This window comes from Pongo pygmaeus, chromosome 12 (assembly GCF_028885625.2).
Source record: "Pongo pygmaeus isolate AG05252 chromosome 12, NHGRI_mPonPyg2-v2.0_pri, whole genome shotgun sequence".
Taxonomy (NCBI): Eukaryota; Metazoa; Chordata; class Mammalia; order Primates; family Hominidae; genus Pongo; species Pongo pygmaeus.
The window spans coordinates 55376442-55393578 of record NC_072385.2 but is presented as its reverse complement, the minus strand read 5'-3'; the positions used below and the strand labels follow the sequence as shown (position 1 = coordinate 55393578).

At 34.5% G+C, this 17137-nt stretch overlaps 2 long non-coding RNA genes across 2 annotated transcripts in view; one reads left to right on the top strand and one right to left on the bottom strand.

Annotated features, from left to right (window-relative positions):
* The window catches only part of LOC129030274 (uncharacterized), a 552505-nt gene that overhangs the window by 337707 nt on the left and 197661 nt on the right, over positions 1-17137 (bottom strand). The gene's annotated exons all lie outside the window — the stretch shown is intronic.
* LOC129030273 (uncharacterized) overlaps positions 3422-17137 on the top strand; it is a 60249-nt gene continuing 46533 nt past the window's right edge. The window contains exons 1-3 of the long non-coding RNA XR_008500599.1: positions 3422-3492; positions 8195-8360; positions 9329-9468. This is a non-coding gene — a long non-coding RNA (uncharacterized LOC129030273). The remainder of the gene's footprint in view (positions 3493-8194; positions 8361-9328; positions 9469-17137) is intronic.

The window sequence follows — 17137 nt, the reverse complement described above, 5'->3', positions numbered from 1 at the left end:
ATTCCTCTTGCTTAAGACACCTGATCTATGGTGATTTGTTATGGCAGCCTGAGCTGAGTAAGACTATATGCTATACATAATTGCAATACATGAGAAAGTTGAGGTGTGTATGTATGTGTTTGTGTGAGCACATGTACAAATATGTTGAGATAGAGACAGCAGGCAATGAGAGAGAGAGAGAGAGAGAGAGAGAGAGAAAGAGAGAGAGAAAGTAGCAAGCAAGCCATGAAAAATAATTTTTTTCCCAGTATTTCCTGAGGTAGTGCCTCTGATACCTGTATATTTTAAAGTGGAATAAAAACAGAATTTTAGTCAGGGTTCTTCACAACAACCACAAATCCATGGTTCTGGCCTGCTCTATGTAAGAGTTTGGTGTTTGGCCTAGTAAATTCACTACATTGTGTTAAGAAGGAAGCATAAAATGAAGATTTCCTGTCCTGTGTAGCGAAAGAATCTTGTGTTATATCATTTATCACACTGTAATATATGCAAAATGCTATTTAGAAGCCTATCTTTTTTTTCAACTTTTATTTTAGATTCAGGGGATACATGTGCATTTTCGTTACCTGGGTATATTGTGTGATGCTGAGGTTTGGAATATGAAAAATCCCATAACCAAGGTTCTAAGCATATACCCAATAGTTTTTCAACTGTTTCTCCCCTCACTTCCCCCAAGTAGTCCCCAGTTTCTATTGTTGCCATATTTATGTCCATAAGTACCCAATGTTTAGCTTTCACTTGTAAGTGAGAAGATGTAATATTTGGTTTTCTGTTCCTACATTAATTTGCTTAGGATCATGGCCTCTAGCTGCATCCATGCTGCTGCAAAGGACATCATTTCATTTTTTATGGCTGTATAATATTCCATGGCATATATGTACCACATTTTCTTTATCCAGTCCACCACTGATGGACATCAGGATGGTTCCTTGTTTTTGCTATTTTGAGTAGTGCTGCAATGAACATGTGAGTGCATACATCTTTTTGATAGAATGATTTGTTTTCTTTTGGATATATATCCAGTAATGGGATTGCTGGGTCTAATGGTAGCTCTGTTTTAAGTTCTTTCAGAAATCTCCAAATTGCTTTCCAGAGTGAAGAAGCCTGTCTTTTAGATAATTTTCATTTTTCCCTACTTTAGTATCCTGATTGATATCTGTATTAGGTTTTAGATAGGTAATTTGATTTGAAACCAACAAACAAGAGTATGCCTTTTCCATGATGCATGTTCTATCATGCCAGAATGAGGTCTTTTAAAATATCACTTTTCAAAAGGCCATAGTTTTGAAGGGTTATGGAAGAAATGTTCTGTACTGTTGACCTCTAACATGTATCTATTTGGGATCTCAACCACTTACTACTTTTATGCTCAGCATACATTATTATAAGGTGCCAAAATTAAAAACAAAATTCCTTCATATAAATTAGTGACTAAATACCATAGTTCCAAGTTTAGCATGTGCTAAGGTGACAAATTGCTGAAGTATTGTAGAATAAATGATAAAGAACTATGTCTTTGGAGGCAAATATATCTACATTGGAATGCTGTCTCTGTGTCACCTACTTATGTGATCTTCATTAGCTTAATGAAAAATGTACATAGGTACTTAGCCCAATGACTGGCATTTAGTCACTGACCACTTAATGTTAGCAGATGCAGAAGTCTTTTAGCCTTAGAAATTGGAAGGATATTTATTGTTTCTATTTGCTGCAATGCACTTTTTCCCTCAACATATGCAGAAATTTATTTCCAAAATTAAGGGAGGTAAGGAGGGAAAGGGAAGGTAGTGGTACTAACCAAAGTCATCAAACCCAAGCTGCAACAAGAACAAGTCACTTTGGTTCCTGCAGCCAAACCTGAAGAGGAAATAGGCAGAAAGGAAGACACAATTGTAAGAATATATAGTCAGTGGGATTTTTTTTCTATCTGAATGATTTAGTTATAAATATAGATGTCTTCCCTCTATGCATGTAACAAATACAAAGTTCACTACCGTGAAATTTTAAAAATGAATTTTTTCACATTTGTTAAAAAAAGTAAAAATCACATAGTTTTCTTCCCTTCAGTTTCTGAACTATTACATGGAATAATAGCTAGTCCTAACTTCTATACACAGTTAAGCTAGATTAAACTTCTTTGACAATATAAGGAGCTACATAATTTCTATCACACTTGCCTTGAATTTAGGCATGAGAAAAATTGCTTGAAGCAGCTAAAAAGGAGCAAGTCAAGAAAAAGGAAAGCTATAAAGGAGACAAAAGAAGACTACCAGATGAAACAATTACCCTGAAAAACTCATATCTTCTATTCAAGTAGTACAAATACCCCACAAATGGCAATAAATGTAATCTATTACAACAAAGTCAGCAAAATAAAGTGCACATCTCAAGCATGATACATGGCCCTAATAGGCTATCTGCTGAAAGATGTAAGGCTCGAGATTAAGTCCACCAAAAGGTCCAAATTCCTTTTAGACCCTAAAGAAAAGGTTCGGCAATGCACTTTTATTTTTATTCTTTTAGTCTTTAAATTGTTGCATTGCACTTTTAATATACAAACGTATGTATACGATATTTCTCATGTATGCATTTAAGAAATATTCATTGTGAACCTACTATTCCAGATACTGTTATAGGCATTAGATTTATACACACACACACACACAAATCAGCAAATTTTCAGAATCATTCTGGGCAGCACCCACTGGATGGATTACCAATGCTTCCTACATACTATTTGAATGGTCTTTATTTTCCATAAAATAAAGAGAAATGCATAGCTCAAAACATATCTTTACAATAATAAGCTTCAAGATTTTCCTAGATAGTTGCAAATTTGAATATTATGTGTGATCAGACCATAATTCATATGTTGCATTGTCAATTTATATCTTATGGTTACCATTCTTTTATAGTACAAACACAATACAAATTTGAAATAATTCCTTTGTTAAAAAAATTAAAACCTAAAGCAAAATTTAATTATGTAAAAGCAAAAACTGCAGCGACTCCAATATCAATATTCTGTTATAAATATTAGAAATCACATTCTTCTCTTGGTCAGGGTGACCTGAGTATTTTTTTCTCCACATTTAGTATCAAATAATCTTATTGGCCTGGTATAGGGCATACATGTGTATTTATATCTGTGTGTATTTGGACACATACATAAATATGTGTATATATTAATCATTATACACATACACACACACATATATATATGTGTATATATATATATGCATTTAAGATGAGGACATTGAGACTTAAGGTGATAGGTGTTATGGTAATAGTTGAATGGTATGTCCTTTATTAAATAATCATTTTTCAGCTCCAATCCCTCTACTTTCCACTCTGTTTGGCAACGATGGGCTTGGAACTTCGCAAATCACACTTCAACATCACCAGCTGCTCACATTCTTCCAAGAGAGACCAAGTTTCCAAGAAGGGAAACTGGGAAGCTGGAGGAGAAGGGGAGAGGACTATGCCTTCCCTGTGTGTTTCCTGTTAGTATTAGCAGCATCTCAGTTTCTGTGTGTGTGTGTGTGTGTGTGTGTGTGTGTGTGTGTGTGTGTGTTTTGTGGCAGTTTATTTCCATCGCATTAGTTGCAGTGTATTTTCTAAAAGTCTCCTGCAGTTTTTTGTACCTGGGGTCTGGAGAAGGCTAGACATAAGAGCTAGGAATAAAAATATACGGAGTACTAAGTCAGAGTGGAGAGAAGGGTCCTCAAGGTCCCCCTGCCTCTTCTTCTACCCCCATAAGGAAGTGTTTGCAGAGGTGCCTGAGGAAGGCCTCAGACAAGGGGGCCTCCAAATGAAGGCACCTGGGATAAGAATGCAGCTATTTGTCAGGGCACAGCTGACCATATGGGTCTGAGTTTTTTGCTGCAATGCATTGGCTATATGCTAAATTCGATGTCAGGTATACAGCTTTGCTCCATGAGGCCTGCCAGGCCAAGCCTTTGTGATTGCCTATGGTCAGGCCTGAAAGATCACCCATGGGATTTTACCTGTACTACTAGTTCCCTCATGTCATTTTTGAGTGGATTTATAGACCAAACCTCTCCCAAAATCCTGCAACCAGTGTGCATATTTTTCTTCACTGTAGATTAGCTTTGCCTTTCCTAGAACTTGATGTGAATATAATACTAATGTCGATAGATATGGATAAATTGTAATTACAGGATAGGAGAGTAGAAATAAAATGAATGAGCAAAGTTCATGAGAAAGTAAAAAGAGAAGGCATCGAGAGCTCAGATTGAGGGATTGGAATAGTTATTTTATTAACAGCAAAATTGGAAGAGAAGACAGATGGAGTTGAAGATAATTTCTAAAAAGAAAATATCACCTGAGATTATCATTCATATAATCCCTTTGATGTTCAATATATTATATTTTATTAATGATTTTCTGATTGCAATCCATCCTGTTGTACCCTATTTAGTAACTATTATTATTTTACCCTTCAACTTTAAATGATAAAGGTTGATGCAGAAATGCTTTTCTGAACCATATTGTAGAGAAAAAAATTAAATCCTCAATGAATTGAGAGCATGTAAAAATTAGGAGGAAAGAAAAATATCCTAGGAAAAAACTAATCACATGAGAAAAGCTGGACGCATTTTAAAATAATTAGTTAATACATATAATTTAGACGTCTGAGTAGTTAATGGTAGAGATGTTGAAACTGTCACCCACATTCATATGGGTGAAAATCACCATGTTTACTAGCAACCTATGGATGCACAAATTGAATGAATGAATGAATACAAATGAGTATTATTTATGTATATATGTGTGTGTGTTTGGCCCTTTTGGTAAAGCAACTTCACATTTAGGAATTTATCATACAGGAGGGACAAGAGTCTGCTCATGTTTTCACCTGCAAGAATGTTGATTCACATGCATATTTAAATTAGTAACACAACTAAAAATCTCTCCTGAGTTCAACAATGAAAACATAGTTAATAGTATAATAATACAGATAACTAAGTGATTGTGATGAATAGATCTTTGCAGCCTATTGTTAAATGAAAAAACTCTAAAAATTATGTATAATATAAACCCATTTGTATAAATGTAAATATAGAAAGATTTTGAAATGTTATAGCCAAATATTTACAATCACCATCTCTTAATTGGTGAGATTACATGTGAGTTTTAGATTTTTCTTCTTGTTTTATTTTGGATAAGGTTATTTAAATTTTCCTCAGTAAATATATATTACTTTAGCAATAAAAATAATTTGCATTTCTGATAGTTTATAGTTTGTTTCTTCCCATGTTTCAGTTGTTATTTTGTGTTGTAACTATCACTCAGAGCCCTTTGAGACTCCAGTTATAGCAGAACAATTTTGCAACTGCTTTTCACAGTGTTAAAGTCTCTCTGGTTATTCTGCTTTATTGCTCTAATAGTTTAATGTCAACTCTTTTTCATAAGAAATATCTATCTTGGGTATTTCAATCATCTTGCAAAAAAGGAAAAGCATTTTTTTTCATGAAAGATTGAAAATAAATACTGGCTTATATAAGATCATAAACTTGTTATCTTTTTTTCTTTTTTTGTGTGGGAAAATGTCAGAAAATTGCAATGGTAGGACTAAAGTAATAAATTAAAATATAACTAGTAGAATAATATAAAATGTTAAATATATTATTTAAAGCAGAATAACATAGTGAGAGCTACCATATAAGAAAAACTTGGATTTAAATTCTTACCTTTCATCTGATAATCATGTGATCTTAAAGTGATTACTTAACATATGAATACACCACAATAACCTCTAAAATATACAAATTTTCCTGCCTTTTTTGTAGGATGAGAATGAAACTTAAATTAGTGAAGTGTAAGGACTGATACATGGTAAGGATGCAATTACTATTACCTATACTTAAATTTTTTATTGTTCAACCAGAAAATATGTATTGCCAGATGGTAATATGTTCTATGAAGAAAATAAACCGGACAACATAATAGATAGTGAATGAGAATTAGCATTGGAAGAGATTTGAAGAGGCTGACTTAGATTACTTGAGTTCATCAGAATTTAAATATGCTCATATCTACCATCAAGTGTGATCCCACCAAGTGTCAAATACTTCCACATTGTGACAAGTAGTATTAATAACAAAAGACAATATATTACAAAGGTTTTCTATGTGCCAAACTGTTTGTAAGATTATTTGCTTTAATCCTATATTAGCACCAAAATTGAAGCATAATATTGACACCACAGACTTCTGGACAAAACCAAATGGAAAAGTCAATTTCATGGAAATGAAGAGTAGAAAGGTGACCACCAGAGGCTGAAAGGGAGGCAGAGAGAGGGAAAAGGGCGAATGCTGATCAAAGGTGTTATATTACATTTAGCCTAAAGCTGCTTCCGTAGGTATTTTAAATTTGACCTAAAGTTACTCTGTACATTGTGAACTGTAGCCTAATTGGATATATAAACAGATTGTAACTTACTCTTGTACCTATTACCAAGTTTCAGCCAACCAAAGGCAGTCAGCTGTTCAAGCCATATTTAAATAAAGCAAATGCCATGCTGTAACCATTCCAACTGTTTCTCTAACTCACTTCTATTTACTGTACATCTCTTTCCTCTTTCTGTCCATAAATCCTCTTGGACCACAAGGCAGTACAGAGTGGCTTTGAGCCTCCCCTGGTTCTGGTCTGCTTGATTCACAAATCATACTTTGCTAAATTAAACTCTGTCAAATTTTATTTGTCTTAAGATTTCCTTTTAATAAAGTTTCAGTTAAGCTGGAGGACAAAGGGTGATCCTTTGCACTGCATCGTGACCAAATTTAACAATAAAGTATTGTATATTTCAAAATTGCAAAAGAATAGATTTTTAATGCTTTCACCATACAAAAAATAATAGGTTGATGAGGTGAGGAATATGTTAATTAGCTTTATTAACTCTTTGGACAATGAATACATTAGTCAAAATTTTATACCCCATAAATATACACAACTTTTTTTTTGTCAATTGAAAATAAGTTAATAAATATATTTCAGTTCCTACTGCTTCATTTTCATCACATTTGACATGAAATTACAAAGTGGCAAAATTTATTTTGTGGCAGTGGACTATAAGTAAGCTCTCTACCTATACCCAATTAAGCCATGGCTAAGTAAAGAGAAAGTGCACAAAGAGTTGGCCTGAAGTTTAAGACATATGAGAGTAGTCTAACAATGTTTAAACCAGCACTGAAGGAATATGAGAACATAGATTTTTTAAATTTAAATTCCATTTAATTTTTTAAATTTTAATTTTAATTTTTTAATTAAAATTTTTTATTACAAAAAAATTGTGTATACATAAATATCTTCCCGATCTATATTTTTTAAAATTTAAGGTTTATTGTCCACTAGATGATGACAGAATTCTTGTCTCAAATTTAAGTTGGGGGTCAGGTTGATAGGCATGGTTCTTGGCCTAATTTTTTAATTTCTCAGAAAGTTTTTCAATGCAAGACTACCGCACTGAACTGTTACTTCTAAGTTTAAAACTTGGCTCTATAATACACTATACTAGTGTAAAAATAAAAGGTAAAGATTACACCATAAACGACAAGGAGGAGAACTTTTGCTGTAGTTGCTTCTGCATAGAATAGTTTATTTATGGTGAAACCATCCCATAGAAAAATGTGACATATGAAACTTACTCACTCTTCCAGTCTCCTTCTTTCTTCACTTTTCTTCTCTGGAGGTTGCTGTATTTGAATAGTTTATAAAGGTTAAGGGTTGAGGGTGAATGGGATGATTGGACTTCACCTCTAAAAGAAACATCCAGTGCAGTGCAGGATAGCTGTCCCATTATCTCAATGCAGTTTCTAAACTGAGGGACCTATAGTGGAGGAGGGGCTTTCTTTCTTATACGGAATCTATTTTATGTATCAAGGTGTGAATTGGGCTTGAGGTGAAAACAGTTTCACATAATATAACTCCATTAGCATTATTAATAGCCTATTACCTCCACAGCCCCTCACACACTTTTTGTAGGTTGACTATCAGTTTGAATTTCTTGGTAGGATTGTGTTTTCATCGTGCCGTACTTATCAGTATTTTAAAGGACATTTTGCCATAGCTACATATGGGTCTGTTGGTCATTCTGCAAGTAAATCTGGAATCCTTTTGGAGATTACAACATAATATACTTAAAGTACTATTTTTTTTTCAAATTACAAAGAGACAAAAGACAAAGCCTTTTGCTTCTACTATAAATAGGATACCTGAGTCAATTATGTCCCTCAGAAAAGCTGGAACTTCTAATTCTTCCAGTGATGGAACTCAACATATTTCTAAGGAGCAGAGAATTCAGAAGCTCCCATGGGCCTCCCACAGCTGGAATCTCAGTAAGAAAATGAATTCCATCCCTCACATGTTTTAAAAATGCAAAAGGATGCTGACATTCTACTTATAAAAGTTATCCAGGCTGTCAATTTTGCGACTTTAATGTATTCAGTATTCCAAGAAAATGCTTCTTGGAGTCTGGCACCTGCAAATACTGATTTCTTAAATCTATGTTTTGATGCTGTGTTACAGAAATTGTAATTGCAACAATTTCAAGCAAGTAGTTGTACTGAATGATATGTTCACTACCCTTTACATTTAGAAAGAAAATATTTCTGAGTAGGTAAATATTGCTGTTCAATCCTATTGACAGTTTGCTTTATGAATTTGAGGTGGCTTATGAAAATGTCCCTGAATTTTGAAAGTTCTTTTATAGCCTCTGGATAACTTTTACTTTCACAGAGCTTTCTACCTAAACTGCTAAGTCCATGATACAATATGTTAAAAATAAACATTAGTGAAATATTGAATTTCAAAATTATTATATATAGTTACTAAAATATTATCATTTTAAAATATAATCCTTTTGTACAACTTTTGCATTAGTTACTACATTTGCTTCTATTTATAGCTCCTAGCCATGTAAAGCTTTCTTCACACTGGTTTTTCACACAAGAATTTTCTTCATTTATATTTGCTTTAAGTGACACCTTTTTTTAAAAAATTTCAAACGTTATCACTTATTGTTATATACTCATTTGTCTTCAAAGTTTCACTTCTTGGTCAAATGATGGACTGTAATTTGGTTTTATATTCATCACTAATATTTGGATTTTATCTGTCAATCTATTTATATATGTGGTTTAATCAATAAAATGCAAAAGACTGGTCATTACTCATCTTTCTAGTAGATAAGTTGAATAAATAAAAACTTAGAATCTCAGAAGTTAACTTTAGCAAATTTTCTTCAGATTCAAGAGGACATCTAATTAGAAGTTCATAACACACCCTATCAATTTTTTTTCACTAGAACAACCACAGAGGTCTCAGAAAAGAGAATATAAAAGCATACAACAAAATAAAGGACTCATAAGAGTACAGAGATCACATACACGAAGTTGAACAATGTTCGGTTTTAATTCTTCACAATTATCATTTGTAAGACTGTAGGTGAGTTTATTTTTCTAATACTGGGTTTGTCTTTTTTAAAAATGCAGATAAGTGGCTGGGTGCGGTGGCTCACACCTGTAATCCCAGCTTTTTGGGAGGCCAAGGTAGGCGGATCACGAGGTCAGGAAATAGAGATGATCCTGTCTAACATGGCGAAACCCTGTCATTACTAAAAATACAAAAAAAAAAAATTAGTGGGGCGTGGTGGTGGGCACCTGTAGTCCCAGCTACTCAGGAGGCAGAGGCAGGAGAATGGCATGAACCCAGGAGGCGGAGCTTGCAGTGAGCTGGGATCGTGCCACTGTACTCTAGCCTGGGCGACAGAGCGAGACTCCATCTCAAACAAAACAAAACAAAACAAAACCAACCAACAAACAAAAGCAGATAAGTAAATATCCACTACATTAGGCATTGTGAAGAACAAATCAAATATTATGTAAAACTTTTTTGAAACAGTGCCTAACATGTACAGCACATCAATAAATAGGGATTTTATTGATTATTTTAAATTAATCTTGCAGCAATAAAAATGAAGAGATTAGAAGACAAACTTCTATCAAATCTGGCAGTAAATTTCCTTACTTAACCACTATAATTAAAATTGAATTTACAGTTGAAAACTGATATTGCTAAATTCAGTCTTACATGTGAAAAAGCAAGTCTAACATGCTAAAGAGTGGTAAAGGGTTGCCTCTTCTGATACCTACATTATGTTTCGCTGATCCCAGTCTTACAGTTTTTATAATCCCAAATCTGAGGTGCCTTTTATTTATCTATATTTATATGTATATCTACGTACTTAGATCTATAGTATATTTTTTTTGAGGTCACCATACTACAGTTTTTCTATCTAGCATATCTCTTTCTATTTATATGCAAGACAACAGATCACATGTGGGAGATGCTTGAAGTGGAGAAGTGTGTCTCCAAGAGTGTGATATCTACAATGAATCATTTGGAAAGAGTCCTCAACCGGGTGTGGTGTCTTATGCCTGTAATCCCAGCAGTTTGGGAGGTCGATGTGGGCGGATCGCTTGTGCCTAGGAATTCAAGATCACCCTGGCCGACATGGTGAAACCCTGTTTCTACAAAAAATACAAAAATTAGCTGGGCATGGTGGCGTATACCTGTAGTCCCATCTCCTCAAGAGAGGCTGAGGTAAGAGGATCACTTGAGCCTGGAGGTTGAGGCTGCAGTGAGCCATGATTGCACCACTGCACTCCAGCATGGGGTTCAGAGTATGACCCTATCTCAAAGAAGAAAAAAAAAAGAGTCTTGATGCAAAGAGCACTGATGGTGCTTTAAGTTTTGGATTTTGGATTTTCATGTACCTATTGATTTATCATAACAATCAAATTAGCCATGGAGTCAGGAGAACATTAAGCCTCAATCTGGCAGACGTAGTATAGATAAATAACTTAAAGTCATCATCAATTGTACTAGGCAACAAAGTGTAACTGTCCTTTGGCATTAGGGCTAACAAAGAGATTCATACACACACACACACACACACACACTATATATATATGTGTGTGTGTGTATATATAGTGTATACAATATATATTGCTATATATAGAGAGTATATAATAATACCTTTGTTAGCCCTAATCATGCCTTTTGTTAGCCCATATATATACAAAATGCTCAACAGCACTAATCATCAGGGAAATGAAAATCAAAATGAGATATCACCACACCCCGCTTAGAATGGCTATTATCAAAAAGACAAAAGATATCAAATGCTGGTGATGATGAAAAAAAGAGAACTCATCCGGGCGCGGTGGGTCAAGCCTGTAATCCCAGCACTTTGGGAGGCTGAGGCAGGCAGATCACGAGGTCTGGAGATAGAGACTATCCTGACTAACAAGGTGAAACCCCATCTCTACTAAAAATACAAAAATTAGCCGGCCATGATGGCACGCACCTATAATCCTAGCTACTTGGGAGGCTGAGGCAGGAGAATCACTCGAACCTGGGAGGCAGAGGTTGCAGTGAGCAGAGATCGCACCACTTCACTCCAGCCTGGGCGACACAGTCAGACTAAATCTCCAAAACAAAACACACACACACACACACACACACACACACAAAACTACTCATCAATAAAAGGAAAATGCTTCTAATTTATTAAATACAACAGTCCAACTTAAATATATAGTAAATGCAACATAAATGACAAAGCTTTTTTAATCAAGCTTACATTGTAGTTGTTTTAATATTTTTACGTTATCTAATTATACAATTTTGAAGCCCATGCCCCTGCATGTAGTATACTGTAGATCTTATGTACATATTTCATGTATCAGCATAATGATATATATATATAACATAGAATATAGAATAATGCCCAGTGCTTTTATGTACACAGGCATGTAGTTTGCATGTAATGTGCAAAGATTATTTATGTAAACTACAAATGAAAATTAGTGGCATTATTTTTTCACATGTTCTACAAAAAATAGTTCTTTTATGTTTTGTTTTCATTTAAAAGCAGAGTAATGTCAAACCAAAAAGGTGTGTTTTTCAAATTAACAAGTATTTTCTATACATGGACAAAGAAGAATATTTGTTAATTACAATTAATTATTAATTACACAGTCAGGTTAAACATAAATGTCCTTGGTATAATAAAAATCAAACATTCCAAAATTTTACCCACATTTAAATATAGCTGTGATGAATGGAAAAAGACACAAGGTATAAACAAGATTTTTAGAGCGAGGAAGAAAACATCTAAGTTTACAGGTTTCACCCCAATAGCAAAAGGATTCTTTTTGCCAGGGTTAGCTGACACAAGCAAAAAGCAATGCAATAGCCATCAATCTGACTTGAACAAGATCTATTGTCTCTTTTGGTTGTTATATTTTAGTAGACTTTTTCAAAACTGAATTTTTCAGGAAACCTGAACATACACGTTAAATTTACATATTTTCCTCCTTGTTGTTTTCATATGTTAAAAGACTTTGACTAAGACCCCAAAAACAATTTTTCAAAAACCCTGGCTAATTTTCACTGATTTTCCAAAAATGAAAATTTTCTATCATCTTCACCCCATATTTTCTTCCAAGACAAAGGGTTTCACTAAGTGAATGAATCTAACATATATCATTTAACATTTTTATTATATCATGCCACCCAACCTCACTCATTATTCTCTTTGCATGATATAAACATTCAGTTCCCCAAAATTAAAGCCACTGCCTGCAAAATACTGTCTTTTGAGAAGTACAATTAATGAAATGTTTTTTAAATGAATATATGTCCATTTATGGAAATGGGCCTTTTCTTAGAAATAGTTTGTTGCTTGAGAAGTATTCAGGATTCTTTTGTGAATGAATTGTGCACACAGATGGAATGTGAATAAAAAAAGATAGCTGTTGATAATCATTTATATTAGAACCTGACTGCCTGAAATAATGAAGTGAATTAAGAAAATAAATTGTCTTCAGAATGTACAAAATACAAAATTAAAGAAGTATAAATACCCTCCATGTGTCTCTACTATTGTCAAATATAGAGGGCACCTTCCCTGAAAAACTAGCCTTAATATTCTGGTTAACTTGGGAGGTGTGCACTGAGAGAGCAGACGTGGCGGGGTGGCCTATTGGCTTGATTACTGAGGTCACTTTACTCCTTACCTCTGATCTGAAGAGGTGCAAACAACTTTCTGAACATAAAATGACCAAGTATTTGGATTTTCTGCAGAGGAGAGAATTCAATCAAAATTCAGTGAATGTCTTTTTATTTCTATGATAGGTAAAGTGAAAAGTGCTAAGCTTTTAAAGACAAATTGGTTCCATTACTGGCCTTAAAAAAATGTTCACAAATTGTTGCTGGCTAAGGGCAGTCTGGAATGTAGCTAAAAATGTGATAAGTGCTTATGAATAGGTGCTGTGGGAGCACAGAAGCAGCAGCAATTAATTCTGCTTCGAGTAAAGAGAAATATTTTACAAATAAAATGGTAAGTCAACTGGGACCTAGCTAATGAGAAGAATTTTGCCAGGAAGGTAAGGGGAAGCTTTCTAAATAAGAGAAAGACAATACAGTATCATCTTTAATCATCACAGCTTGTATTATCCCCAGTTTGCAGGCCAATTTATTGAGGCTCAAAGACCTTGTTCAAGTTCCCTTTTTAAGTTACGATGAAAAATGAGATTGTAATGAAATGCTGTTGATCCCAAATATAATTTTCTCAGCACTTCTTTCTGCAGTTTCAGTTAATAATACCAAACAGACAAATGACAATAGGTATGAAAATTAAAAGACAGATTAATATACATTTATTTTCATGGAAGTGGAATGGCTCCAGAAGAGCAAAGTCACAATAGAAAACTCTGCTCTGGGTAAAACAGCAAAAAGTTTCTGAGTTCAGGAGTTAAAATTGTCTGGGATCAAAATGAAGTGGTAGAGAAAACATGGACCCTGGTTTGGAGACCATGGAAGAAACAGAAAATGCCATGATCAGTTTAGTGTTGAATGTACAAAGAAAAGGCAGTAAAGCTACATTTCTGTAAATGCTAGAACTTACTACTAGGACAATACGAACTCAAGAGGCAAGTTGCTAAGGAAATGAGCACAGCCAATGGATGCCACTAATACTTAACATAGCCCTTGTAAAATTCCATAATAAAATTGATAAAGAATTATAAACATTGAAAAAGAGAAAAATTATCATTCCTCTCCAGAACACAAGGGTGCCTTTCTAGAATGGCAACAAAGTGATATTTTAGCTTATAAATGAGTAAATAGGAGTCTATAATACATAAAACCACAACTGTCTGCCACAAAGTATATGTTTCACTTTCCCAGTATCCCTCCTTTTATAAGCCAATAAATTTCCTTCTTTCTTTCTCTCTTTCTCTTTAATTTTTTCCCTGGTGATCTTACTCTAACACCCTTGATATGATATATTTGTTTACCAAGAATAACTTTTATAAGAGTAAATGTGCATAAATATTTTTGGCTATATCAGTATCTGTAAAGTATGCCTATAAAGATAAAAACTATAATTCAATAATACAATTAATATTGTTTTCTTGAACTTAAATTCAATTCATAAACATAATAATTATTTTATATCTTTTAGTTGATAATTATACATTATGAAATATATGGTGTAATTAAATTATAGCAATCTCTCTAAATGGAGTTCTCTTTGAGACCTCACATAATTAAAATCTGCTCTTAACTTTATTTTTTTTATTTTTTTTTATTTATTCAAATAAAAATTTATTTTATTTGTTTATATTTTATCTATTCTTTTATTATTATTATTATTATTATTATTATTATACTTTAGGTTTTATGGTACATGTGCGCAATGTGCAGGTAAGTTACATATGTATACATGTGCCATGCTGGTGCGCTGCACCCACCAACCTGTCATCTAGCATTAGGTATATCTCCCAATGCTATCCCTCCCCCCTCCCTCCACCCCACAACAGTCCCCAGAGTGTGATGTTCCCCTTCCTGTGTCCATGTGTTCTCATTGTTCAATTCCCACCTATGAGTGAGAATATGCGGTGTTTGGTTTTTTGTTCTTGTGATAGTTTACTGAGAATGATGATTTCCAATTTCATCCATGTCCCTACAAAGGACGTGAACTCATCATTTTTTATGGCTGCATAGTATTCCATGGTGTATATGTGCCACATTTTCTTAATCCAGTCTATCATTGTTGGACATTTGGGTTGGTTCCAAGTCTTTGCTATTGTGAATAATGCGGCAATAAACATACGTGTGCATGTGTCTTTATAGCAGCATGATTTATAGTCCTTTGGGTATATACCCAGTAATGGAATGGCTGGGTCGAATGGAATTTCTACTTCTAGATCCCTGAGGAATCGCCACACTGACTTCCACAAGGGTTGAACTAGTTTACAGTCCCACCAACAGTGTAAAAGTGTTCCTATTTCTCCACATCCTCTCCAGCACCTGTTGTTTCCTGACTTTTTAATGATTGCCATTCTAACTGGTGTGAGATGGTATCTCATTGTGGTTTTGATTTGCATTTCTCTGATGGCCAGTGAGGGTGAGCATTTTTTCATGTGTTTTTTGGCTGCATAAATGTCTTCTTTTGAGAAGTGTCTGTTCATGTCCTTCACCCACTTTTTGATGGGGTTGTTTGTTTTTTTCTTGTAAATTTGTTGGAGTTCATTGTACATTCTGGATATTAGCCCTTTGTCAGATGAGTAGGTTGCGAAAATTTTCTCCCATTTTGTAGGTTGCCTGTTCACTCTGATGGTAGTTTCTTTTGCTGTGCAGAAGCTCTTGAGTTTAATTAGATCCCATTTGTCAATTTTGGCTTTTGTTGCCATTGCTTTTGGTGTTTTAGACATGAAGTCCTTGCCCATGCCTATGTCCTGAATGGTAATGCCTAGGTTTTCTTCTAGGGTTTTTATGGTTTTAGGTCTAACATTTAAGTCTTTAATCCATCTTGAATTGATCTTTGTATAAGGTGTAAGGAAGGGATCCAGTTTCAGCTTTCTACATATGGCTAGCCAGTTTTCCCAGCACCATTTATTAAATAGGGAATCCTTTCCCCATTTCTTGTTTTTGTCAGGTTTGTCAAAGATCAGATAGTTGTAGATATGTGGCATTATTTCTGACGGCTCTGTTCTGTTCCATTGATCTATATCTCTGTTTTGGTACCAGTACCATGCTGTTTTGGTTACTGTAGCCTTGTAGTATAGTTTGAAGTCAGGTAGTGTGATGCCTCCAGCTTTGTTCTTTTGGCTTAGGATTGACTTGGCGATGCGGGCTCTTTTTTGGTTCCATATGAACTTTAAAGTAGTTTTTTCCAATTCTGTGAAGAAAGTCATTGGTAGCTTGATGGGGATGGCATTGAATCTGTAAATTACCTTGGGAAGGATGGCCATTTTCATGATATTGATTCTTCCTACCCATGAGCATGGAATGTTCTTCCATTTGTTTGTATCCTCTTTTATTTCCTTGAGCAGTGGTTTGTAGTTCTCCTTGAAGAGGTCTTTCACATCCCTTGTAAGTTGGATTCCTAGGTATTTTATTCTCTTTGAAGCAATTGTGAATGGGAGTTCACTCATGATTTGGCTCTCTGTTTGTCTGTTATTGATGTATAAGAATGCTTGTGATTTTTGCACATTGATTTTGTATCCTGAGACTTTGCTGAAGTTGCTTATCAGCTTAAGGAGATTTTGGGCTGAGACAATGGGGTTTTCTAGATATACTATCATGTCATCTGCAAACAGGGACAATTTGACTTCCTCTTTTCCTAATTGAATACCCTTGATTTCCTTCTCCTGCCTAATTGCCCTGGCCAGAACTTCCAACACTATGTTGAATAGAAGTGGTGAGAGAGGGCATCCCTGTCTTGTGCCAGTTTTCAAAGGGAATGCTTCCAGTTTTTGCCCATTCAGTATGATATTGGCTGTGGGTTTGTCATAAATAGCTCTTATTATTTTGAGATACGTCCCATCAATTCCTAATTTATTGAGAGTTTTTAGCATGAAGGGTTGTTGAATTTTGTCAAAGGCCTTTTCTGCATCTATTGAGATAATCATGTGGTTTTTGTCTTTCGTTGTGTTTATATGCTGGATTACATTTATTGATTTGCGTATATTGAACCAGCCTTGCATCCCAGGGATGAAGCCCACTTGATCATGGTGGATAAGCTTTTTGATGTGCTGCTGGA